The sequence below is a fragment of the Dendrobates tinctorius genome, unplaced genomic scaffold (assembly GCF_039654945.1).
Source record: "Dendrobates tinctorius isolate UK_male_01 unplaced genomic scaffold, ASM3965494v1 ptg000250l, whole genome shotgun sequence".
NCBI classification, from domain to species: domain Eukaryota; kingdom Metazoa; phylum Chordata; class Amphibia; order Anura; family Dendrobatidae; genus Dendrobates; species Dendrobates tinctorius.
The window spans coordinates 31,183,379-31,210,038 of NW_027361917.1; the positions used below are offsets into that span (position 1 = coordinate 31,183,379).

General features: G+C 42.6%; 1 long non-coding RNA gene across 1 annotated transcript; it reads right to left on the bottom strand.

The window, feature by feature from the left end:
* Positions 1 to 583: 583 nt before the first annotated feature.
* LOC141063373 (uncharacterized) lies at positions 584 to 22,864 on the bottom strand. Its single transcript, XR_012224863.1, has 3 exons — positions 22,810 to 22,864; positions 778 to 1,360; positions 584 to 697 (listed from the first exon to the last, which is right to left on the bottom strand). It is a non-coding gene; the product is annotated as an uncharacterized lncRNA (long non-coding RNA).
* Positions 22,865 to 26,660: the final 3,796 nt, after the last annotated feature.

Below are 26,660 nucleotides of genomic sequence, written 5' to 3' on the forward strand. Positions count from 1 at the left end.
AGCGACCGCCACCGTGTGATAACCCTGTCACCTGTGAAGCAAAAAAAAAAAAGGTTTAGTATTCAACACTTCACATGCTGGAAATATAAGTTACTGAAGTTGTAATACTTACGCACAAAATCCCTGGCCCTCGCGTTGAGTTCCTCCCAGTTGTCAATAACCTCGGAACACACCTCATCCCAGAGCCGTCGGGTGGTTGGTTGGTCGGCATGTAGACGGTTTGCCATGTTCCACAGTGGCTCCCGGTTTTCCACCTCACGGATGAGGTCATCAGTATCAATGACCACACCCTCCTCCAGATGTCTGCGGGGAGCACGCTGTGAAACCTGTGAAGATAAAAAACAAAAGAAAAAAAAAAATTACATTCTATTCAAACACATGATGTTCATTTAAACAATTATCCAAATAGGGTTACTTACCGTTTGCCGACCACCAGATGCATCACCTTGACGACCCTGGGATGTCCTGGGAGTCACTCTAGTCCAGGCACCAGATTCTGAAGACTGTGGGAAAGAAAAAAAAAAAAAAAATGTTGTTTCGATGGATGCGTAGTTATGGTGTGTGCACTGTGATGAATGTTTGTGTTGGGTGTAGCATTATGTATCTGTGTATGTCCTAAACTTACACTCTGTGCACCCCCTCCTTGCGTCTCTCCACCCTGCACGTCTCCTCCTGGAAGCTCCTCTGAATCAGCTTCCTGTTAAAACATAATAGGATAGTGTTTTTAACCCAAAAAAAAAAAATTACTTTAAATTAAAAAAAAAAAATTTTTTTTACCTCAGCTCGCTGATGATGTGAGGGGGAGCTTTCAGGAGAAGACATAATGGTTTGTGGCTGCTGCGTTGGCAGCTGCGGTGCTTCCTGAAGTGATCTGCAAGTATAAAGACACTTGTTAAGCTACTATACAAAGGATCATAATAAGCTTTCAGGCCTTTATACTTACAGGGAAAATAAAGGTTGGCTGGTGGTATCTGCTGCGGTCTGTGCGACCATCTCCGCTGCCTGTCCAACTGTTTCCGCTGCGGCCTGTCCGACCATGTTCGCTGCTGCATTCCTCACCGTCTCTGCTGCGGTCTGGTTGGTGGTCCTTTCTGAAGTTATCTGGAAGTATAAAGATAATGGCTAAGCTACTATAGAAACGATCATAAGCTTTCAGGTCTTTATACTTACAGGGAAACTTGCGTGTAATCTGCCACGGCCTGTGTGTTCCTGTCTGCTGCGCACTCGCCGTTCCTCTCTGCTGCGCTCTCTCCGTTCCTCTCTGCTGCGCTCTCGCCTTTCCTCGCTGCTGCGCTGTCTTTGACCATCTCTTCTGCCGTCTGGCTGACCATCTCTGCTTTTTTGGTTCTTCATTAGTGATCTGTAAGTATTAAGAAAATGATTAAGTGTTTTCATGTTTACATTTCCTTATCTCTCACCGAGTGTAACTAGTGATTGAAGGTGTGTAATATTTTGTGTAAACCCCTTTTTTGCATGTGAATTCCCTGAAAAAGTGTTACCAAGTGTAACCAGTGATTGAAGGTGTGTAAACCAGTGTAGTGTTACCAGTGATTGAAGGTGTTACCAAGTGTAACCAGTGATTAAGGTGTGTAAACCAGTGTTTGCATTCCCTCAAACTCTCACCGAGAGTGTAACCAGTGATTGAAGGTGTTTATTTTGTGTATACCCACTGTGTTTGGATGTTTTTGAATTCCCTTAAAAACTCAGCTGTGTATACCCAGATTATTTTCATGTAGCTGTGTATACCCAGATTATTTTCATGTTGCAATCTCACTTTTAACCACACTTATGTACCTTTATGGTAACTTAATTTTACCTTTTTTTTAAATGATACAAAACGAGATTTTTTCAAAACAGTTTATTATTTTTTTTTTTTTATAATTTTTTTTTTTTCCAACAAATAGGAGCTCCTCTGCTCTTTATTTTAAATACCACAATAAATGAAAAATAAAAAACACCAATTTACAACATATACATTAATAACACAACTGCAAATCTGAAAATAAAATAAAAAAAACCCACACAGCCAGGCCACACACACACACACACACACACACACACTTTTGCAGGTGGAAGATTTGCAGCCGAGTTTGATGTCTGGTTCGGTGTCTTCAGTGTGGCTGTTGCCAGATGTCAGGGCCCAATTACACCACATACAATACCAGTTAGGTCAGTTTCACATTTGCACTAATCCCCGTCCCATCCGGTCATCGCCGCCTACTAGCGCACATGGACGCTTGGGATCTGCGCACCCTATTTTTTTTGAAGGTGTGCCATGCGCGACAAAATGCAACATGCTGCATTTGGCGCACAAGGGCACACCTTCAAAAGTGCACAGAACACTGTAAAATCCTGCCAGCGCACCATCTGTGCACCCCATACTAAACATAAGGTGCGCAGATCCTAAGCGTCCATGTGCGCTAGTAGGCGGCGATGACCGGATGGGACGGGGATTAGCGGCGGCCATGTGCGGGTCATCGCTGCGCTATAAAGTGCAAATATGAAACCGGCCTTACACCACACAATCACAGCATAAAAAATACAATATAATTACAGTTGTATGAAAATAAAATGCAGTACACATGCAACAGAAAAAAAAATGGAATAAAAAAAAAAATGCATTACAGACAACACACACACGCTCCAAGAGTCTTGCAGGTGGTAGACTTGCAGCTGGGCAGACAGGTTTTATAGCTCTAGTTGAATCTTCTGTCAGGCAGGCAGGCTGGAGTCGGATATCTTGCTTGGTGTCTTGTGTTGCTGGTGCCGGATTGTCTGGGCCCAATTACACCACATACCATACACCACTCAATCACAGCATAAAAAATACAATATAATTACAGTTGTATGAAAATAAAATGCAGTACACAAGCAACAGAAAAGTATAAAAAAAAAAAAAACACAGACATGCAACACTCACAGACCACACACACACACACACACACACACACACAGGCTACACACTAGCAGGCCATACACACACACACACACACAGAAATGTGATAAATAGGTATACTCACACTTGTTGGTGAGCTGGTACTGGCAGGCCTCTTGATAGCTGTGTGGCTGTCTGCAGGCTTGGTGGCTTGTCTGGCAGGCTTGGTGGCTTGTCTGGCAGGCTTGGTGGCAGTCTTGGTGGCTGGATGGCTTGCTTGCTGTCTGGCTGGCTGCTACTGCATGTCTGGGCCCAATTAGCCCACCTTATATAGTTTTGGGACTGTCTGGAAAAGTATCTTTTTTTCTGGGCATGCCCAGTACGATTTTGCGGATCCTGCCGGCGGATTCCGCAAAATCGCGGATCCCGGCGGATCCGCCGCCCATAGGCGCCCATTCTACCGCATGGCGGATGACGGCGGATCCGCCGTCATCCGCCATTTTGACGGCAAAAAAAAAACGTTACAAGCTCCGTCCCCCTCAGACAGAATCCGCAAAGAATTTTGCGGATCCGCCGAATATCGGACGCAACGGACGACCATCCGTCAAAATCTGCCACTAATGTATCCCAATGGGGAAAATGGCGGATCCGCAACAAGAAAAAGCGGATCCGCCAATTTCAAATTTTGGCGGATTTTGACTGATGGCAAAAAACTGAAGTGTGAAAGAGGCCTAAGCGATATCGCTAGCAATATCGCTATAACTTGTGACGTTATAGCGATATTGCTAGCGATATCGCTGTGTGTGATACTTACCTACGACCCGCTCCCCCGCTGATTATCGCTGATCGCGCGAGAACATCCAGGACCACTTCTCGTCGTCAGCTTCCTGCGGCGCTTCCTGTGGAGAGACGAGCGACGAGCGTGGAGCCGGGCGGGAGGACGCAGGATCGCCTGGTGTGACAGGTAAGTAGCGACCCCCGTCCCCTGCGATGTCGCTGGTGAGATCTGCCTGTGTGGCAGCTCACTAGCAACCACTTAGCGATGTACCAGCGATCCTGACCGCGTCACATTGCTGGTCGGGATCGCTGGTACATCGCTAAGTGTGACAGTACCTTTAAACTAATCTTACTTTCCAATTTAATATTTCAGTACATTTTTGAATGAATGGTTTTTTGCTAAAAAAGTGATTGACTCTCAGGATACATGTGCATTTGTCCACCTTATTTAAAACACGAAATATTCTTCCCGAAATAGAAATGGTCAAGATTATTTAAGCTCCTCTTTAATTTAATCCCTTAAGTGTTTAATCTAATAAAAGCATTCTTCACAAAATGGAATTTGATTGTACCACCTTGTTTATGGCAACCTTGTCGCCTATCAAGTTTTCCTGTCACCAGATCCATTTTAAATAGTGCAATTCTGTTTAAAGAGGAAGAAAGATATCGTGGTGGACATTCCATTACTAGCTGCCTGAGCTTGATAACAATGACAACAATGCCACTCTGTTCTCCTCGTGATACTAGCCAGGCACCATAAAATAGAATGGAGTTTTCTCTTTCATCACAGTGTAAATAATCAAAAGAAAAAGTCACTTATGTCTTCAGGGCTTTTCAGCATGACTACACTATTAATGTTGCTGATACCTGTAAAACAATTGAATATGTTTTTTAAAGTCAATCTGCCAGCAGGATTTCACCCCCAAATTATTTAAATGCGATGTTGCTCTGTTAAAGACAAGTCCAGCAATACATTTACCTAGGCAGTTCCTCTGTTACTGAGAAATTAGCATTTGAAATTATATGCAAATGAGACTGCAGATCTGAAGCCTCTGTCACTCCAGCTCTTTTTCCCACCCCCTCTCTTTTCCTGCTTCCCTGACAGCCTCTTGACTGTGTAAATTCAGATAAGAGAGCTGTCAGTCAGTCAAGCAGGAGTAGATGGCACTGGTCGGGAAATAGAGATGGATTGGAGGAGTCTTCAGATCTACAGCTTCATTTGAATTTTAATTCAATTGTTGATTTTTTAATAACGGATGAAACACATTGTCTTTTTATTGCTGGTCTTGTGCTTGAAATAGCTGCTTGCATATATAGTTTACGGTATTAAATCCTGCTGATGGATCCCCTTTAAATTAAAGAAATGCGTGCTAAATTGTCCAATTGTAAGCAATTTACATGTTTATTTTAATCCAATGTTTCTAGTATATTGACTTCCTCTTTTCCTAACCATGAAGGTGTTAAAAATGAATGAAAATCAGATGTTGAATTCAATATTGTAGTCTGCTTTGAATGCGGGTTAAAAAATAATATTGCAAGGGTTTCTATAGCAACAGTGTTTTGTTCATACAGGTGGGCATTGTTGCAAGGTAATAGCTGCTTACCAACAGCACCTAGTCAATCAAAATCCTGCAAACAATGTACATTATCTGAAATATTACCATGGCATATAATATCACGCTTGAAAAACAATGAAAAAAAAAGAAACTTGCAGACATTCAGAGTAAAAATAAAATTTAAACCTTACTAGTACATTATAGAAGCATCAGCATTATTTAGAATGCTGTTAACTGCACTTTTGACAGGGGTTCTGTCAAGCCATGGCCACCATTATCCCCGGATGTGACGCCCTTAGACTTTTACTTTTGGGGTTATGTGAAGCAACATGTGTACATTGAACATATCATTGACATTAATCACTTAAAACAGAGAATCACAGACGTTATTCACTGTTACACAGACGTCCTTACCCGTGTGCGGCAAGAACTTCACTATCATTTGGATGTGTGTAGGGCAACAAATGGAGCCCACATCGAACTGCACTGAATAGGCATGAAACTGGGAGAGTTTTTCTTTTACTTGGAGCAGATTTCACATTTCTATCATTTTCAGTTGCTTTCCAGTGACTAGTCAAAAGTGCGCCATGACTTTACGGACACACTGTATATTAACTGGCATTAATACATATATGTCAACATTTAGCCTTGCCAATGACCCAAAATATACAGCCAAGGCAATAAAGGAGTGGCCCAAAATGAAGCACATTAAGGTCATGGAGTGGCCTAGCCAGTCTCCTGACTTTAATACCATAGAAAACTTATGGAGGGAGTTGCTCTGAGTTACCAAGCAACAGCCTCAAAATCTTAATGATTTAGAGATGATCTGCAAAGAGGAATGGACCAAAATTCCTCCTGACATGTGCGTAAAACTCATCATCATACAAAAAAAGTCTGACTGCTCTGCTTGCCAGCAAAGGTTTTGCCACCAAGTATTACGTCTTGTTTGCCAGAGGGATCGAATACTTATTTCTCACTGCAAAATACAAATAAATTTATATAATTTACACAACGTGATTTTCTGGATTTTATTTTTGATATTCTCTCTCAATATTATAATTAATCTATCCTTAAACGTATAGACTGTTCATGTCTTTGTCAGTGGGAAAACTTACAAAATCAGCAAGAGGTAAAATACTTATTTCCTCCACTGTACCAGGATAGTGGGTCATACAGTATATACCAGGATGATGGGCCATATATACCAGAATGGAGGGACAGCTATACCCAGATAGGGGAAACATCTATACCAGGATGGGGACACCATTTATACCAGGATGGGGACCATATATACCTGGAAGGTTCCAAGGGTAGAAGGCATTAGTGCAGAATTGGGGTTATTACCTCTATAAGAGTGTCAGCAGCAGATTCCCCCCCATAGTACAGGCCATGGTTCATAAGGTTGAATGGTGAAACAGTTATAGCTGATAATGGCATTGTGGCAGGTGTAGCTCATTAACCCCTTCACCCCCAAGGGTGGTTTGCACGTTCATGACCGGGCCAATTTTTACAATTCTGACCACTGTACCTTTATGAGGTCATAACTCTGGAATGCTTCTATGGATCCCGGTGATTCTGACATTGTTTTCTCGTGACATATTGTACTTCATGTTAGTGGTAAAATTTCATTCAAATAACTTGCGTTTATTTGTGAAAAAAACAGAAATTTGGCAAAAATTTTGAAAATTTCGCAATTTTCCAACTTTGAATTTTTATGCCCTTAAATCACAGAGATACGGCACACAAAAAACTTGATAACTAACATTTCCCACATGTTTACTTTACATCAGCACAATTTTGGAACCAAAATTTTTTTTTGTTAGGAAGTTATAAGGGTTAAAAGTTGACCAGCGATTTCTCATTTTTACAACACCATTTTATTTTTAGGACCACATCACATTTGAAGCCACTTTGAGGGGTCTATATGATAGAAAATACCCAAAAGTGACACCATTCTAAAAACTGCACCCCTTAAGGTGCTCAAAACCACATTCAAGAAGTTTATTAACCCTTTAGGTGCGTCACAGGAATTTTTTTGAATATTTAAAAAAAAAATGAACATCTAACTTTTTTTTTTCACAAAAAAATACTTCAGGTTCAATTTTTTTATTTTACCAAGGATAACAGGAGAAATTGGACTGCAAAAGTTATTGTGCAATTTGTCCTGAGTACGCTGATACCTGATTTGTGGGGGGGAACAACTGTTTCGGCGCATGGCAGAGCTCAGAATGGAAGGAGCGCCATTTGACTTTTTCAATGCAAAATTGGCTGGAATTCAGATCGTACGCCATGTCACATTTGGAGAGTCCCTGATGTACCTAAACAGTGGAAACCCCCTACAAGTGACCCCATTTTGGAAACTAGACCCCCCAAGGAACTTATCTAGATATGTGGTGAGAACTTTGAACCCACAAGGGCTTCACAGAAGTTTATAACATAAAGCCGTACAATTAAAAAATCATATTTTATCCACAAAAATGATCTTTTCACCCTCAATTCTTATTTTTCCAAGGGTAACAGCACCCTAAAAGTTATTGTGCAATTTGTCCTGAGTACGCTGATACCCCACATGTGGGGGTAAACCACTATTTGGGCGCATGGCAGAGCTCAGAAGGGAAGCAGAGCCATTTGACATTTTTGGTTGGAATTGAGATCGGACACCATGTCGCGATTGGAAAACCCCTGATGTACCTAAACAGTGGAAACCCCCCACAAATTACACCATTTTGTAAAATAGACCCCCCAAGGAACTTATCTAGATGTGTGGTGAGCACTTTGAACCACCCAGTGCTTCACAGAAGTTTATAACGCCCGGGCGTGAAAATAAACAATTTGTATTTTTTCCACAAACATGATCTTTTAGTCACCATTTTTTTTATTTTCCCAAGGGTAACAGGAGAAATTGGACCCCAAAAGTTGTTGTCCAATTTGTCCTGAGTATGCTGATACCCCATATGTGGGAGAAAACTACTGTATGGGCACACGTCGGGGATCGGAAGGGAAGTAGTGACGTTTTGGAATGCAGACATTGATGGAATGGTGTGCGGGTGTCATGTTGCCTTTGGAGAGCCCCTAATGTACCTAAACAGTGGAAACTCCCCACAAATGACCCCATTTTGAAAACTAGACCCCCTAAGGAACTTATCAAGGGCTTCACAGAAGTTTATAATGCCAGGGCATGAAAATAAAAAAAATCGTATTTTTTCCACAAACATGATCAATTATTCCCCAATTTTTTTATTTTCCCAAGGGTAACAGGAAAAATTGAACCCCAAAAGTTGTTGTCCAATTTGTCCTGAGTAAGCTGACACCCCATATGTGGGAGAAAACTACTGTATGGACACACGTCAGGGCTCGGAAGGGAAGTAGTGACGTTTTGGAATGCAGACATTGATGGGATGGTCTGTGGGTGTCATGTGCGTTTGGAGAGCCCCTGATGTACCTAAACTATTAAAACTCCCAACAAGTGACCCCATTTTGGACACTAGACCCTCCCATGGAACTTATCTAGATGTGTGGTGAGCACTTTGAACCTCCAAGTGCTTCACAGAAGTTTATAACGCTTGGACGTGAAAATAAAAAAATCATTTTTTTCCACAAAAATGATATTTTTGCCCCCAATTTTTTATTTTCCCAAGGGTAACAGGAGAAATTGGACCCCAGAAATTGTTTTGCAATTTGTCCTGAGTAGGCTGATACCCTACATGTGGGGGTAAAACACTGTTTGGGCGCATGGCAGAGCTTGGAAGGGAAGGAGCACCATATGACTTTTTCAACTCAGAATTGGCTGGAATTGAGATCAGACGCAATGTTGCATTTGGAGAGCCCCTGATGTGCCCAAACAGTGGAAACCCCCAATTCTAACTCCAACCCGAACCCCAACACACCCCTAACCCTAATCTCAGCCCTAACCCTAGCCCTAACGGAAAAATGGAAATAAATACATTTTTTTAATTTTATTATTTTTCTCTAACTAAGGGGGTGATAACGGGCGGTTTGATTTACTATTTATGGCTGTTTTCTATTTTTGGCAGCTGTCGCACGCTAAAAGACGCTTTTTATTGTAAAAATAGTTTTTGCATCACCACATATTGAGAGCTATAATTTTTCCGTATTTTGACCCACCGAGTCATGTGAGGTCTTATTTTTTGCGGGACGAGTTGACGTTTTTATTGGTACCATTTTCGGGCACGTGACATTTTTTGATCGCTTTTATTCCGATTTTTGGGACGCAGAATGAACAAAAACCAGCATTTCATGAATTTCTTTTGGGGGAGTGCGTTTACACCGTTCCGCGTGCGGTAAAATTGATAAAGCGGTTTTATTCTTCGGGTCAGTTACAGCGATACCTCATTAAGGTTTTTTTATGTTTTGTCGGTTTTATGCAATGAAAACTATTTTATATAAAAAATAATTATTTTTGCATCGCTTTATTCTGCGAGCTATAACTTTATTTTTTCGCTGATGATGCTGTGTTGCAGCTCGTTTTTTGCGGGACAAGATGACGTTTTCAGCGGTACCATGGCTATTTATATGCGTCTTTTTGATCGTGCGTTATTACACTTTTTGTTTGGCGGTATGATAGTAAATCATTATTTTTTGCTTCGTTTTTTATTTTTATTTTTTTAAGAGGTTCGCTAACGGGGTTAACTAATGGGGCAGTTTTATAGGGCGGGTCGCTACGGACGCGGCGATACCTAATATATGTACTTTTATTGTTTTGGGGTTTTTTTATTTTCAAAAAATGAATTTATTGGGGAATATTTTTTTTTTTTTACTAATTTATTTGGCGATTTTTTTAAAATTATTTTTACACTTTTTTTTCATTTTTTTTTACTTTATTACATAGTCCCAGGTGGGACATCACTGTCCTGTGACAGATCGCTGATCTGTCACATCACAGATCACTGTGACAGATCAGCAATCTGTCACAGGCATTGAGGAAGACTTCCTCTTGCCTGCGCTTTGCAGGCACTGAGGAAGCCAGCTTCCTCCAGGCCCCCGAAGGCCCCCGTCGCCATCTTGGATTCGGGGCCTGGAGAAAAGGAGTCCCCCGCAGCAGCGCTGCACATTGCGCTGCCGTGGGGGGCTCAGGGAAGCACGGAGGGAGCCCCCTCCCTGCCGATGCTTCCCTTTAACTCCCGGTACACCGCGATCATGTTTGATCGCGGTGTGCAAGGGGTTAACGTGTCGGGGGCGGTCCGTGACCACCCCTGACACATAGTGCCGGGTGTCAGCTGTGATAATCAGCTGACACCCGGCCGCGATCAGCGGCGCTCACCACGTGGGCGCCGCTGATCGCGGTAGACGTACTATCCCGTCCATGGGCATAGGGGCCCGGGTCCCATGGACGGGATAGTACGTCGGATGTCAGGAAGGGGTTAAGGAGGACAGTACGGATGTCATATACTCCAGAAGGATTATTAAAGTCATTACATGGACAGATGTTTTTTATGCAGAAGACATTTTAATAACTGGAATTTTTAAAGGTCACTGTGTCGGCATGTGCTGCGGAAGACTAGAGAAGAGGGAATCTGGAGAGACAAGTTGTGGATTTCAAAATTCATCATAGCATCTGGACACAATGGAGATTAAAAGAAAGCAAAGACTCAGTCAGAAAAGAGGTCACCTATAAGGTACCAGGATATAAATATTTACTGTTCATGCTGACTACTTCTCATCCGTACTGTGGTTCCTGTTTTGCTCGCAGTCTAAAAAGACTGATAGCAACTCCCAGCATTTCCTTACCATTGTAAGGTACATACTGGGAGTTGCAGATTCATGAGTTACAAATACAGCTCTGGCAAAAATTAAGAGACTACTGCAAAATTTTCAGTTTGTCTGATTTTTCTTTTTATAGGTATATTTGAGTAAAATGTAAATTGCTCTTTTATTTTATAAACTACTGACAACATGTCTTCCAATTTCCAAGCACTAAATTTTGTATTTATTTTCAGAAAATGAGAAATGGTCAAAATAGCAAAAAAAATGCAGTGTTTGCAGACCTCAAATAAAGCTAATAAACAAGTTCATAATCATTTAGAAACAACAATACTGTTTTAACTCAGGAAGAGATCAGAAACCAATATTTTGTGGAATAACCATGATTTTTAATCACAGCTTTCATGTGTCCTGGCATGCCTTCCACCAGTCTTTCACACTGCTTTTGGGTGACCTTATGCCATTCCTGGTACCAAAATTTAAGCAGTTCTTCTTTGTTTGATGGCTTGTAACTATCCTTCTTCCTCTTGATTACATTCCAGAGGTTTTCAATGGGGTTCAGGTCTGGAGATTGGGCTGGCCATGACAGGGACTTGATGTGGTGGTCCTTCATCCACACATTGATTGACCTAACTGTGTGGCATGGCACATTGTCCTGCCGGAAAAACCAGTCCTCACAGTTGGGGAACATTGCCTGAGTAGAAAGAATCAACTGTTTTTCCAGGATATCCTTTTATGCGGCTTGATTTATGCATCCTTTGCAAAGATTAACCTGCCCAATTCCAGCCTTGCTGAAGCATCCCCAGATCACCATCGATCCTCCACCAAATTTCACAGTGGGTGCAAGACACTGTGGCTTGTACACCTCTCCAGGTCTTTAACCATTAGATGTTGGGGAAAGCTGAAAATTAGACCCATCAGAGAAGATTACCTTACTCCAGTCCTCTACGGTCCAATCCTTATGGTCTTTTGCAAACTTCAGCCTGGCCCTCCTTTGCTTCTCATTGATGAAAGGCTTTTTTCTACCTTTAAATGACTTGAGCCCTGCCTATAGAAGCCTGTTATGAACAGTTCTTGATGTGCACTTCACCCCACCTGCCATTTGCTATTCCTTTTGTAGGTAACTTGATGTCATCCTGCGGTTGATGAGTGACATTTGAATAAGATGACAGTTATCCCGGTCACTGGAGAATCGTTTTCGCCCTCTGCTGGTGTGTAGCTTTGTTGTCCCCAATGTATACTTCTTGACCTTGTTGTAATGGACTTTTCTTTTCAACTCCTTTGGTATGGTTAAAAGTTCTTTTTTCATTCCTATTACTTTTGGGATATTACTAGCAATTGTTTTGCCATCCAGCTTGTCCTATTGCAAGAGGATTGTGAACACGACAGCAGGGTTTTTTACACTTTCCTTCTTTAAATAAGATTTGGTTCAGTTGATCACCTAATCAGAGGCACATTAAGTCGAATGAAGTGTACTCTGGTTGGAATTCAACTGACACTGGAATGGAATGGTTGTCAGACATATAGAGAAGCTGATTTTTATAAAACTGTGCAGTGGTCTCTTAATTTTTGCCAGAGCTGTATATATGGGCCTGAATTAGAAGGGTTCAGCTAGTCAGTTTTTAACCATGTGATGTCATAGACCTAATGCAAAAGGGAAGAAGCTGGGTAAAAAGACAAAATGAGCACTGCTTCTATTGTGCTCCATGCACAAGTATAGCATTCTAAATAATATTTTTTCACTAGCTAAATGTGAAAAAGCCTGCTGTATCCCACATTTTAGCAAGTTAGATAGGTGGTTGTATATCAGTCAGATACTGTAGGTAGCTAGTGTCCAGTGTGGCTGTTAAATTTACCTTCCAGCACTTTTTTTTCTTTTTTGGACATACTGAGATCCACAAACAAAGCCAGCAGGGCACGTATTGCACACTGCTTCTATTGTGCTGCATACACGAGTTTAGCATTCTAATTAATATTTTTTCACTAGCTAAATGTGAAACAGCCTGCTGTATCTCACCTTGTCACTTAGTGCTGTGGTGATATGAAACTGTCTGCAGACCTAAGGCACATTAAAAAAAAATGTATAATTTTTTCTGTTGCTAAATGTGATACAGCCTACCATTTCCCACGTTGTCATGTTGAGGCGGTGATATGAACCTGTGTGCAGACCTAATGCACATTAAAAAAAATTCTAATTTTTTTCTGTTGCTAAATGTGAAACAGCCTGCTGTATCCCACGTTGACATTTTGTGGCAGTGATATGAACCTGTGTGCAGACCTAACGCGCATAAAAAGAAAGTTATTCAGATTTTCTTTTGCTGAATGAGATATAGCCCGCCGTGTCCCACATTGTCATTTTGTGGCTGTGATAAGAACCTGTGTGCAGACCTAATGCACATCAAAAAAAATTCTAATTTTTCCTGTTGCTAAATGTGATACAGCCTGCCGTATCCCACATTGCCATTTTATGTCGGTGATATGAAGCAGTCTGCAGACCTCAAGCACATTAAAATGTTTATTTTTTTCTGTTGATAAACGTTATACAACCCACTATATCCAACCATTTCATTTAGTGGCGTTGAAACTGTTCTGAGTGCAGAGCTGTTGCACATTAAAATAATATATTTTATTTTTTTTACAAACGTGATACAGCAGCTGAGATCTGAGTTTGAAATTGTTTTGAGTCGATCTTCTAGATTTTGTGCATCTTTGGCATCCAATTTCTCACAGGGATCTTTTATACCTAACTTAATCGCTCATCTGTTACACCTATATTCTGACGAGCATCAAGCGCTCTCTGGTAATTGGAGTTAGGAAGATGAGTAATAGTTGTAGGCTGGATCCTAGATCTTGTACTTCCCATAGCTGCCCTGTCATTGATCCTGTTGTACGTTCCAGTTCCTGCCCCAAAAAATTCTTCTGTAACTAACATCAACTAACTAACTAACAACTAACTGACAAATATATACAATGTGTCACTGAAAGAGTGCGTTGTACCTCAGTGTTGGAAAAGTTCCACAATTATCCCTGTCCCCAAGAAAGTGGGATCCTCTGAGTTGAACGACTATAGACCAGTAGCACTCACATCTGTAGCTATGAAAGTCTTCGAAAGAATTATGATGTCCCACCTGATAATATTCACGCAGAAGCTATGGGACCCGCTTCAGTTTGCCTATAAGGAGAATCGTTTGGCAAACGACACTGTCAATCTGGCACTGAAGTACATTTTGGATAATACAGATGAACTGCACTCATATGTCTGGATTCTTTTCATGGACTTTAGCTCAGCGTTCAATACCATTGATCCGAATTTACTTCATAAGAAAATGGTAGCTCTTGGAGTCCCTCTCAACTTATGCTTGTGGATTTATAACTTCCTGACAGCCAGGATACAGAGTGTAAAAGTTGGACCATTCACTTCGGACACCTTGGTCACAAACATCGGGGCACCTCAGGGGTGTGTTTTGTCCCCGTTACTGTTTTCTCTCTATACGAATGATTGCATCTCTTCAGCAGACTCAGTAAAAATCTTGAAATTTGCCGATGATATGACACTGATTGGTCTCATCAGGGGAAATGCTGAAGACTTGTATCGGAGTGAGGTGAAAAGAATATGTGACTGGTGTAAAGCCAATAATCTTGTACTCAACACTAAAAAAACTGCTGAGATGGTTGTGGATTTTAGGAAAGATCAACATGAGATACTTCCAATCTACATCCATGACGAAGTGGTTCTTAGGGTCACAGAGACCAAATTCCTTGGTGTTATCATCTCTCATGATCTTAAATGGGGGAAAAACGTGGATGCTGTTATAAGAAAAGCACAACAGAGGATGTTCTTCCTGTGTCAGCTGAAAAGATATGGTTTGCCAAAGAATCGGCTGATATTATTCTTTAATGCTGTCATCAGATCTGTGATTTGTTCCTCTCTGATAGTCTGGTATGGGGGAGCCACTGCGCATGACAAACTCCGCTTACAAAGGACTTTCAGAACAGCAGGGAGAATTATAGGTTCCCCCCTGCCTAAAATCCAGGATCTTTATGATAAGAGTATTCGATCCCACGCATTGAAAATTTCATCCGATCCCTCTCACCCGGGACACTCCTCATTCCAACTACTCCCTTCAGGACGTCGCTTCAGAGGCCCCAAATGCAGCACCAACCGCCTTATGAACAGCTTCTATCCACTCTCTGTTCAACAATTAAATTGTCATGTGTAGACTATATACTGTATCTGTCTTGTTAGATGTTACTTGTTGTATCTGTTGTTATATATTATGTTGCCTCTTTGCCACAAAGAATTCCTTGTATACATGTAATATGTACTTGGCGATAATAAATTTGATTGATTGATTGATCATACAGTAGGAGGCATGTGACTTTGAAATTGTTTAGAGCATCTATTCAATGTTATACAGGCCTTATAGAAAGGCCCAAAAAATTATTCTGTTACAAACTTCAGACAGTAGGGGACATCTCACTTTGAAATTTTTTGGAACCTATTGTGAGGTGTCAAGTTCCCGCAACTGAACAGGGGGAAATTTCAAGCCATGTCTTCTGCGGTCTCCCATTCCTCTGCAGCCGCTGAGGTTCCTGCTCAGCAGAGACATTGGTCCCTGCTCAGCAGAGACATTGGTCCCAGCATCTTGCTCAGGCTAATGCTATGCGTCTGGTTGCTGCTGCCGCCCCAGGTTCAGCTATGTCATTCAAAAGTCAGCGGTGAGCAGACACTCCTGGGACTAAGTCCTTCTTTTCTCCATCTGAGCATGAGCATGCCCGTGGTCAGAGGTCACATGCTCAGGTCTTCAAGAAGCTCGGATTGGGCCATCAGGAAGGTCCCGGAAGGCTGCGGTTATAAAAGGATCGCACGGCCACACGCTAGTATAGACAATATGGAGTGAGTGTTGCATGCACGTATGAACATCTCTGGTGACTGACTCACTATGAAACCCCTACCCTTGGTACACATGTGTTGTTCAGCCTTGCCAGGCAGTGCAGGTAGGAGGCTGACTGAGCACTCCACCCCTTAACCTCAGGCGTTTTTAATTACAGCTGGATCACTACCCCTCCACGAAGATATTAGACTTTAGTCTAGGAGAGAATTCACATTAGGTTCCCATAGAGTTTTAGACTGTCTAAGAGAGGATTGGCATTGTTAGGTCCTGGTATACAAGAATTGCCTTACTGTGGCTACCAGGTACACATGAATTGGTCAATTTATGCGCTAAGCATTCTCAATTTTTCATATTTCTAGTGCAGTAATGCAATTCAATTTTCACGTTTCATGTTTGCATGCTATAGCGCGGCAGAGTGCTGCCTTGTTTACTTGATTGAGTTAACAGAGTACGGCATCTGTGTTATGCAGTACCGTGGCTCTGTGAAGCAACAGAGCCCGTCGCTACTACACACTTGGTGGCGTTTAACCAACGTGTTTCCAGTGCGATACCACCATTTAGTGTCTGCCATAACCGAGCAGCAGTTAACATCTCTGCACGGTGGACCCCAGGCTGCGAACACACCTTATTACCATCTTTTTATTATCTGGTGCGTTCCGCCAGCACTAACACCTATTTTCTAGATTATGTGCATCTTTGGCATCCAAATTCTCATGGGCATCTGCTATACCTAGCTTGAAACACGCATCTGTCACAACTATCATCTGACGAGTAGAGTTGAGCGAAACGGGTCGAAAAATTTCAAAAGTCGCCGACTTTTGGCAAAGTCGGGTTTCATGAAACGAAACCCGACCCTAGGATGAGGTCGGCCACAAGGTCGGCGACTTAAGCGCCAAAGTGTGTGCAGAAATGTGTGTGTGCAGAAATTCAAAATCTCCCCTGTCCTATAGGACACCTTGTACCTTGTTTTACATTACTATATAGTTTGTTGGATTTTGTCTACATTTCTACCAAAAATGAGGAAGGCTGGTGGAAGAGGCCGTGGAATTGGGCGGGGGTTGGCAGCTGGTAATGATGGTGTTGGTGGTGAATCTGATGGTAGTGGCAAAAGCAAAATAGGACCGAATGCAGGAGGTGTTGAGCCTGTGTCATCGTCTGGCTCCACAAGGCCTCGAAGGCTTAGTTTTCTAGGAGTTGGCAAACCGCTTTTAAAGCCAAAGCTTCAGGAAAAAGTTTTGTCTTACATTGCTGACTCAGCCTCCAGCTCTATTGCCTCCTCTTCTGAAGTTGTAAAAAATAAAAGCACTGAGTCGTCATTGGAGGCTCATGTTCATGAACCATACCTTTCCTTGTGTCCTTCACCCCAACCAAGATTGAAGGATGACGCAGGCCATACTACTGATTACTCCATGGAGCTGTTTTCACATACCATGCCTGGATTATCAAGCGAAATGGTAAATTACCCAGGCCAAGATGAATCTGACATGGAGTGCACTGATGCACAGCCACTGATAGATGATTCTGCTGGTACATTCACTCAGAGCACTACATGGTCCTTGCAGTGTACAGAGCCAGATTCTGACCCTGATGAGACTCAGGTGCCCCTTCCCGCACACTATACCACCATACACAGTGACACAGAGGAAGGTGCACATGACATTGAAGAGGAGGTGATGGATGACCCAGTTGTTGACCCAGATTGGCATCCATTGGGGGAAGAGGGTGCTGCTTCCAATAGCTCAGATGAGGAGGAGGAGCATCCACAGCAGACATCGACATCGCAACAGCTGTTATCTTGCAGGCCCGGAGCACTCCAAAGACAGGTTCCAAAAATCAAAAGAGTTGCTGGACAGCTTGTCCAGAGGGTCAAAATATCACAGCGTGCTAGGCCGCAAAATGTCTGCCAAAGTAGGACGAGTGCAGTGTGGCACTTTTTTGAACAAAATCCTCATGATCAGGCCAAGGTTATCTGTAAGAAGTGCGCAAAGACCTTTAGCCGAGGGAAAAATCTGAAAAATTTGAATACCAGTTGCATGCTTAGACATTTAACCAGCATGCACTTGCAAGCGTGGACACAACACCAAACCTCAAGTACCACATGTGCAACTGATCACAAAGAAGGTAGTCAGCAACGCTACATTGTTTCTCCCACTGTAAGCACACCGGTTAGCACAGCAGCAAATGTTGAGTTGTCGTTGCAAGGCCACAGCAGTCAGGGAATCCCACTGTTATATCAACGAAAGACTGAATCTAGGCCATCAGAAAGAACACCAAGTCCATCACCATCATCAACCCTCTCTCAGTCTGCCCTGTCCACCGCTACTTCCGCCATATGCAGCTCTCAAGTCCAGCTCACCCTCCCAGACACTATGAGTAGGTCAAGAAAGTACTCAGTCTCTCATCCGTGTACACTGGGTTTGAACGCCCACATTGCCAAACTAATCTTGTTAGAGATGATGCCCTATCGGTTGGTGGAAAGCGCAGCTTTCCGCGAACTCATGGCCTATGCAGTACCACGCTATGACCTACCCAGTCACCACTTCTCTCACAAAGCCATCCCAGCCCTCCACCATCATGTGAAAGACCGCATTGTCCATGCACTCAAGCAGTCAGTGAGTGGAAAGGTGCACCTCTCAACTGATGCATGGTCCAGTCGGCATGGCCAGGGCCGTTACGTGTCCATCACTGCGCACTGGGTTAATGTGGTGGATGCAGGGTCCACAGGGGACAGTGGTGTTGGGACAGTGCTGCCTAGCCCATGGTATAGGAAACAGTTGGCTGTAGGTGTTCGACCCTCCTCCTCCTCCTCCTCCAGAAGCGAAAGCTTGTCCACAGAGCGCAGTCGTACGAGCACTCCATCTGCAGCTGCCACTGTTGCACACGAGGTGTCCCCCTATCGAGCAGCTAGTGGAAAGCATCAGCAGGCTGTGTTGCAGATGATGTGTTTGGGCGACAGACACACCGCCGAGGTGCTGGCCGAGTACTTTCAGCGACAAACTGAGTCATGGCTGGGCAGTGTACATCTTGAGTCAGGCAAGGTAGTTAGTGATAACGGCCGTAATTTTGTGGCAGCCATAGCCCTTTCAAAACTCAGCCACATACCTTGCTTAGCTCACACCTTGAACCTGGTGGTGCAGTGCTTCCTCAATAATTATCCGGAGTTAACAGCCCTGCTCCAGAAGGTGCGAAGACTGTTCGCGCACATCCGCCGGTCGCCTGTACACTCCATTCATATGCAGAAGCTGCAGCGATTGCTCCACCTTCCCAACCACCGCCTCATTATCGACATTGCAACAAGGTGGAACTCCACCTTGCACATGGTTGAGCGGCTGTGCGAGCAGAGGCAGGCCATAATGCATTTGTGGGAGGATACACGGCCAGGCACTTTGAGAGCAGACATGGAGTTGACAGGTGTGCAGTGGTCGAAGCTGAAAGACCTCTGTAAAGTCCTTCAGTGTTTTGAGGAATGAACACGGCTGGTAAGCGCAGACGACGCCATCCTAAGCATGAGCATCCCACTTATGCGTCTGCTCATGCAAACTTTGACGCACTTAAGGAGCAGGCGTCTGCAGCCAGTGTTGACAAGGAGGAAGAGGTGGAGGGAATCCTTGATGACATTTAGCCATTGTCTGCTCAGGTAAAGTATAGGAGTAGCCCCGGCACACTAATAACATGAAAGTAGAGTCTTTGCAATGACAGTCTTTTTTGTTGTGATTTTATTTTTTGTGGAAAAAGGTGGTGTTACAATCCAACGTTTCAGCTCTACATCTCGAGCTTTTATCAGGGATATGACTACAGAATATACAATAAAAGAACAAAAATCAGTGTATAAACTTTATAAAACAAAAAACCTGGTGATAAGTGATTTATATTGTGGGGACAGTGTCATGCATCCTTTGTGAAGGTATGTATGGACCTATAGTGGTGTGAGGCCAGTGAGTGTGTATTGTGGTGTGATACGGTGTACGTGTGAGAGGTTGGGCAGAGGAATTAGGTGAAGGTGTAAATGGGACAGTGTAGGAGATGAACGGCATGAGTGTGTGGGTTGTGTTAAGAAGGGGCATTAGGGGACAGTGAAGTGGAGTGCGAGTGAGGGTGAGGTCATCTAAAGAGGCTGTGTGTAAGGGTTGCTCTTGGAAATATTAAGGCATAAGGTGTAAATACCTTGGTCCTTGGTTTTGGGGTGAGTGTATAGGTGGTATAGGTTTGCCTTTGTAGTCCAGCTAGGGCGAGGTCATCACTGTCAGGGGTAGTCCTGCTGGTCTGGACTCATTTGAAGTCACAGACGTCACGGGAGAGAATGTAGGGTTGTTGTAATAGCACAGGTAGAGTACCTGTAGGTATAGAGAAAAGGTAGACTTAGGCTGGTTTCACATTTGCGTTTTTTTTCGCGGTAATTTAGCGCTAAATAGCGCATGCGTTTTTTTTTCCTATACTTTGCATGGGATGCGCTTATGTGCGCATACACATGCGTTTGTACGCGTTTTACCGCGCATGCGTTTTTTTGCGGTATGCGCTCGGGCGCACAAAATGCAACTTGTTGCATTTTTTGTGCGTCCGATTTGCCTCAAAAAAACGCATGCATGCGCAATGCGTTTTTTTACAGCAAGACACCCATTATAAGTCTATGGTGAGCATATGTGCGCATTGGCATGCTTAGGCTGGTTTCACATTTGCGTTTTTTAGCGCTGGAAAAAAACGTACATGTGCGCATGCGTTTTTTCCCCTATATTTAACATGGGTGCGCATACCTGCGCGCTTGTAAGCGCATGTATGCGATTTTCATGCGCTGCGTTTTTTTGGGGTGTGCGTTTGTATTTTCCAGACGCAGCATGTTGCATTTTTTGGCCCTGCAAAAAAGCGCATGCGCACATATGCGCACGTTTTGCGCTAAAAATGGCCATTATAGCCTATGGATGCGCATATGTGCGCACTGGCATGCTCATGTATGCGTTTTTTTGCATATGCGTTTTTTTTTTTTAACCATGGAATTTAGGGGTTTGGGTTAGAGTTAGGGTTAGTTAAGGGGGTTTAGGGTTAGGGTCAGGGTCAGGGTTGGGGTTTGGGTCAGGGTTAGGGTTAAGTATGGTTTGGTTAAGGGTTAGGGTCAGGGTTAGGGTCAAGTATGGTTTGGTTAAGGGTTAGGGTCAGGGTTAGGGTTAGGGTTAGGGTCAAGTATGGTTTTGTTAAGGATTAGGGTCAGGGTTAGGGTCAGGATTAGGGTTAAGTATGGTTTTGTTAAGGGTTAGGGTCAGGGTTAGGGTTAGGGTCAGGGTTAGGGTTAAGTATGGTTTGGTTAAGGGTTAGGGTCAGGGTCAGGGTTAGGGTTAGGGTTAGGGTCAGGGTTAGGGTTAAGTATGGTTTTGTTAAGGGTTAGGGTCAGGGTTAGGGTTAGGGTTAGGGTTAGGGTCAGGTATGGTTTGGTTAAGGGTTAGGGTCAGGGTTAGGGTTAGGGTTAAGTATGGTTTTGTTAAGGGTTAGGGTCAGGGTTAGGGTTAGGGTCAGGGTTAGGGTTAGGGTCAGGGTTAGGGTTAGGGTTAAGTATGATTTGGTTAAGGGTTAGGGTCAGGGTTAGGGTTAGGGTCAGGGTTAGGGTTAGTAAAGTCATGGTTTGGGTAGTGTGAGGGGCCACCTAAAAATGTTGGAAAAAAACGCAAACGAGGTAAAAACGCACTAAAAACGCATACAAATGCATAAAAACGCTGCGTTTTTTTCATGCATGCTCATAAAAATGCTTGAAAAAAACGCAGCAGTTGTATGCGTTTTTTCAATGCGTTTTTTTGCGGGAAAAACGCGCTGCAAAAAAAAGCAAGTGTGAAACTAGCCTTATGTATGCGTTTTTTTGCACATGCGTTTTTTTTTTTACCATTAGTTTAGACAATGGAATTTAGGGGTTTGGGTAAAGTTAGGGTTAGGGTTAGGGTCAGGGTTAGGGTTAAGTATGGTTTGGTTAAGGGTTAGGGTCAGGGTTAGGGTTAGGGTTAGGGTTAAGTATGGTTTGGTTAAGGGTTAGGGTTAGGGTTAGGGTCAAGTATGGTTTGGTTAAGGGTTAGGGTCAGGGTTAGGGTTAGGGTCAGGGTTAGGGTTAGGGATGGTTTGGTTAAGGGTTAGGGTCAGGGTTAGGGTTAAGTATGGTTTGGTTAAGGGTTAGGGTCAGGGTTAGTGTTAGGGTTAAGGTTAAGTATGGTTTGGTTAAGGGTTAGGGTTAGGGTTAGGGTCAGGGTTAAGTATGGTTTGGTTAAGGGTTAGGGTTAGGGTTAGGGTTAGGTATGGTTTGGTTAAGGGTTAGGGTCAGGGTTAGGGTCAAGTATGGTTTGGTTAAGGGTTAGGGTTAGGGTCAGGGTTAGGGTTAGGGTCAGGGTCAGGGTTAGTAAAGTCATGGTTTGGGTTAGTGTGAGTGGCCACCTAATGTTGGAAAAAACGCAAACGCGGTAAAAACGCACTAAAAACGCATACAAACGCTTAAAAACGCTGCGTTTTTTTCATGCATGCTCATAAAAATGCTTGAAAAAAACGCAGCAGTTGTATGCTTTTGTATGCGTTTTTCAATGCGTTTTTTTGCGGGAAAAACGCGCTGCAAAAAAAAGCAAGTGTGAAACAGGCCTTAGCACTTGGAGACCTGGAAGGACAGTGTGCCTAGGTGGGGTACTGTATAATGGTACAGCACCTGTGTCAGAGTACTAATAACAAGTGCTTAGTCACTGGCATGAGCGTGATGCATTTTACCTTCGGCAAGAAGGATAAATGAGAAGGAGACCTCAGGTGTTTATCGCTGGAGCGGTACCTATAGTGACCACTGAGAGAAGGTATAGGTTAAGGAATAGCAAGGTATGTTGAAAGAAAGAATATAAAAGAAAGTTTTAGGGGGTCACATACCGATGTGTAGGGTCAGCACGTGACTCCCGTCCTAAGGACAAATAAGCAGGTCAATAAGCTGAAATGGAGAGAGGAAACCCAGTCTGTAAAGACTGTAGGGCACCATTACCTTATGTCCTAAGTCTAGTCAGGTGTAGAGGAGGCCGGGAGTGCATATGGCTCAGTGCAGTGGTGTTATATACTGTCTTGCACTTCCTGGATGGGTGGGGAGGGGCGGGGATGGAGGAAGGGCCGTCGCCATCTTGGTGAGGTCAAAGATGTCAGAATGAATGTACTGAGCTTGTGCGGGGCGGGGATAGGAAATGAGCATGTTTTGACCTTCCAGGAAGTGATGTTGCCAGTCGCCATCTTGGTGAGGTCAAAGATGTCAGAATGAATGTACTGAGCATGTGCGAGACGGGAATAGGAATTGAGCATGTTTTGACCTTCCAGGAAGTGAAGTTGGCTAAGGAGGGGTGTAAAGAAGTGTCACATGCATGCAGGCGGCCATTTTAACGGTGGAACTGTGCTGAATTCATGCACAGTGGTGATTTCAGTGCTGGTTGTGCCCATCAGGTTTCAAAGAGACTTCCTTTTCCTGCCTAAAAACAAAGATAAGGCAATTAGAGCAGGGTTTACATACATAGAGTAAAATGGCGTTTACTTTAACACACTTATGTCAGAAATATCTCCTGTTAACCAAAATACGTTGTGTGGGAAAATAACTTTTGGTAGTGATTTTTACACTCCTGATGAAAAACCATACCAATTCACTATGTAGTGGAATTTAGAAAGGATTAATAATACATTTCAGATTCTCTATTGAGACCGTGTGGGTGGAGGGTATTTAGGTGATATATCCAATACGCTTCACGCTCTTTGAGCGTTTGGATTCTATTACCCCCTCGTCTGGGTACAGGGATTTGTTCCATGACCTGAAATTTCAGTTGACTTACAGAATGTCTGTTTTCCACAAAATGGGCAGGAATTGGTAATAGTGTGTTCTCACACCGGATGGCTGATTTATGTTTGGAGATGCGGTCTTTGACATGCTGGGTAGTTTCCCCAACGTATCCTAGGCCGCATGGGCATTTGATTAGGTAAACGACAAAGTTTGAGTCGCAGGTAAAATAGCCATTGATCTTGTACCGTTTGCCGGACCTCGGATGGGTGAATGAGTCACCTTTACTGACATTCGTGGATTGTGCGCAACCCAAACAAGGGAAGGTTCCGTTGCGTACCGTGCTAAATGTCTTCTGCCTGAGTGTCTTGAAGTTGGAGCCCACGTCAGCTCTAACCAAAGTGTTTTTTAGGTTCTGAGCCCGCTTGTGGCAGATGAGAGGAGGATTTTTGAAGTTTTCAACCCCCGGGTAGGCCTTTTCTAGTAGGGAAAAATGAAAAAATTCAAAGATGGGTTGAAATAAAAACCAAGATGAAAAAGAAAAAAATAACAATAATAATGAATGATACAATATAATATAAAAATACCTTTATTGAAATATTGGCACAACAATTAAATACATAAAATTGTGTATATATATAAAATAAAATAAGATAATATAATGACATATACAACCACAAAAGCAATATATTTATGGACAATGGAAAAACCAGTCCATAACAAAAGGCTTAATTAATGATCCAGATACAAAAAAGTGCATAAATAAAGTGACATAAAATATCTAATAAATGTGCCCAAAAGTGCAAAAAAGTGCAAAAAGGTGCTGATGTGCAAAAGAATTATGCATATAAATCGCCGTGAGGCGAGTACAAGACACAAAATAAATAATACCTGTAAGCCAATTGGTGCTATATGGGTTGTATAAGAACGCGCCCCGGCGCGTTTCGGAAATAGAATCTCCTTCGTCAGGGGGATAGATATAATGTAGCGTAGATCGACGGTTTATTTATAGGGCAATCAATTGCATACAAAGTGCCATAACGACGCATGCGCCGTCACAAATACCCGGAAGTCAAAGACAAATCCAGATCATGTGATTAACTGCTTCCGGGTTATAGAGTCATTAGACGCCGTTGCTATGCAGACCAAAATAATAACAAATGCGTGTAATTTAAATACTTGCTAAACAAAGTTAAGATAGCAATATATGTAACGGCGCATAAATGAAGCGGCGGCATATGGCACAATAATTAGATAATGAGGAAGGACATGGGCAGAGAACATAACGGCGCATGCGCAGACGTGGCAAAACGGATCCTGGATGGAGGCAAGCAATATAGCGCCGCCACCATACAAATCACCGATGCCAAGAAAGCGCATGCGCACAGTCAAATGCCAATGACTGCCTCATACAATTTAAATGGGAAACAATGAATACTAAGAATAATAATAATACCATATGCAATTTTATGTAATCACATAAAATTGTGATACATATGAATGTGACATATGTGACAGAAAAACATATAAAAATAATAAACAAGCATATAATATCATCATGCATACAACTTACATAAGTGCAAGTGTATATATATATAAATAGTGCCACAATATTGCAGTAATTATAAATGCAATAATAAATAGTTTTTCATTGCTTCCTTCTTCCAAAATTGATGCAGTGATCCTCATAAAACAAAATAAGATAGCAATATAACAATATATGTAACGGCGCATAAATAAAGCGGCGGCATATGGCACAATAATTATATAATGAGGGAGGACACTGGCAGACAACATAACGGCGCATATGCAGACGTGGCAACACGGATCCTGGATGGAGGCAAGCAATGTAGCGCCGCCACCATACAAATCACCGATGCCAAGAAAGCACACGCGCACAGTCAAATGCCAATGACTGCCTCATACAATTTAAATGGGAAACAATGAATACTAAGAAAAATAATAATACCATATGCAATTTTGTGTAATCACATAATGATTGTAATACGTATGAATGTGACATATGTGACATATAAAAATAAATAATCAATAATAAACAAACATATAATATCATCATGCATACAATTTACATAAGTGCAACTGTGTATATAAATAAATAGTGCCACAATATTGCAGTAATTATAAATGCAATAATAGATAGTTTTTCATTGCTTCCTTCTTCCAAGATTGATGCAGTGATCCTCATAAAAATACAACCGACATAACACTAAAAAAAGGTAAAAAGAAAATGATTAAAAATACACAAATTATAAAAATGGAATGAACGAGAGACTCTCATTGAGACCAAGTGGGGACACAGTACCTAGTGTCCATATCCACTGTGTCTCAAGTTGCGCAAGGAGTTTACTGATATTGCCCCCTCTATCACCCGTATACACCATATCGATGCCAATTACCTTCAATAATGAAGAATCACAATTATGGTGTGTTTTAAAATGTCTAGGCAGGGTTTTAAGTGAGGCAATATCTTCAACATCAGCAGCTGCCCTTATGCCTAAAACATGCTCCCGCACCCTCACCTTGAGCTGGCGAGTGGTAAGGCCCACATAGATGAGGGGGCAGGGGCAAGTGGCATAATAAATGACTGCCGTCGATGAGCAAGTTATGGATTTTTTAATATCAAAGACATGAGCATTATTGGAGCTATTAAATGTGCGTGCTCTGACAATGTTAGGGCAAGCTATACACTGTCCACATGGTTTACAACCCGTGATTTGTTTAAACTGTGTAATAAAATTGTTAACCGGTGTCTGAACATAGTGGCTTTTTACTAGGCAGTCACGTAAATTGCGTGATCTCCGAAACGTAATGTTAGGATAATCACCAATATACTTGGCAATAATGGGATCTGCCTTCAAAATTGGCCAAAATTTTTTCAAACAAGATTTGAATTCTTCATTTTGGCCATTGAAGTTAGTGATAAATCTAACTACTTCCTTAGAATTTGATTTCACCTCATTGTTGTCATAAAGCACACTGTGCCGAGATTGATGTCTTGCTCTATTAAAAGCCCTTTTTACAGCACGTCGACTATACCCCCTCTCAAAAAACCTTTCTTT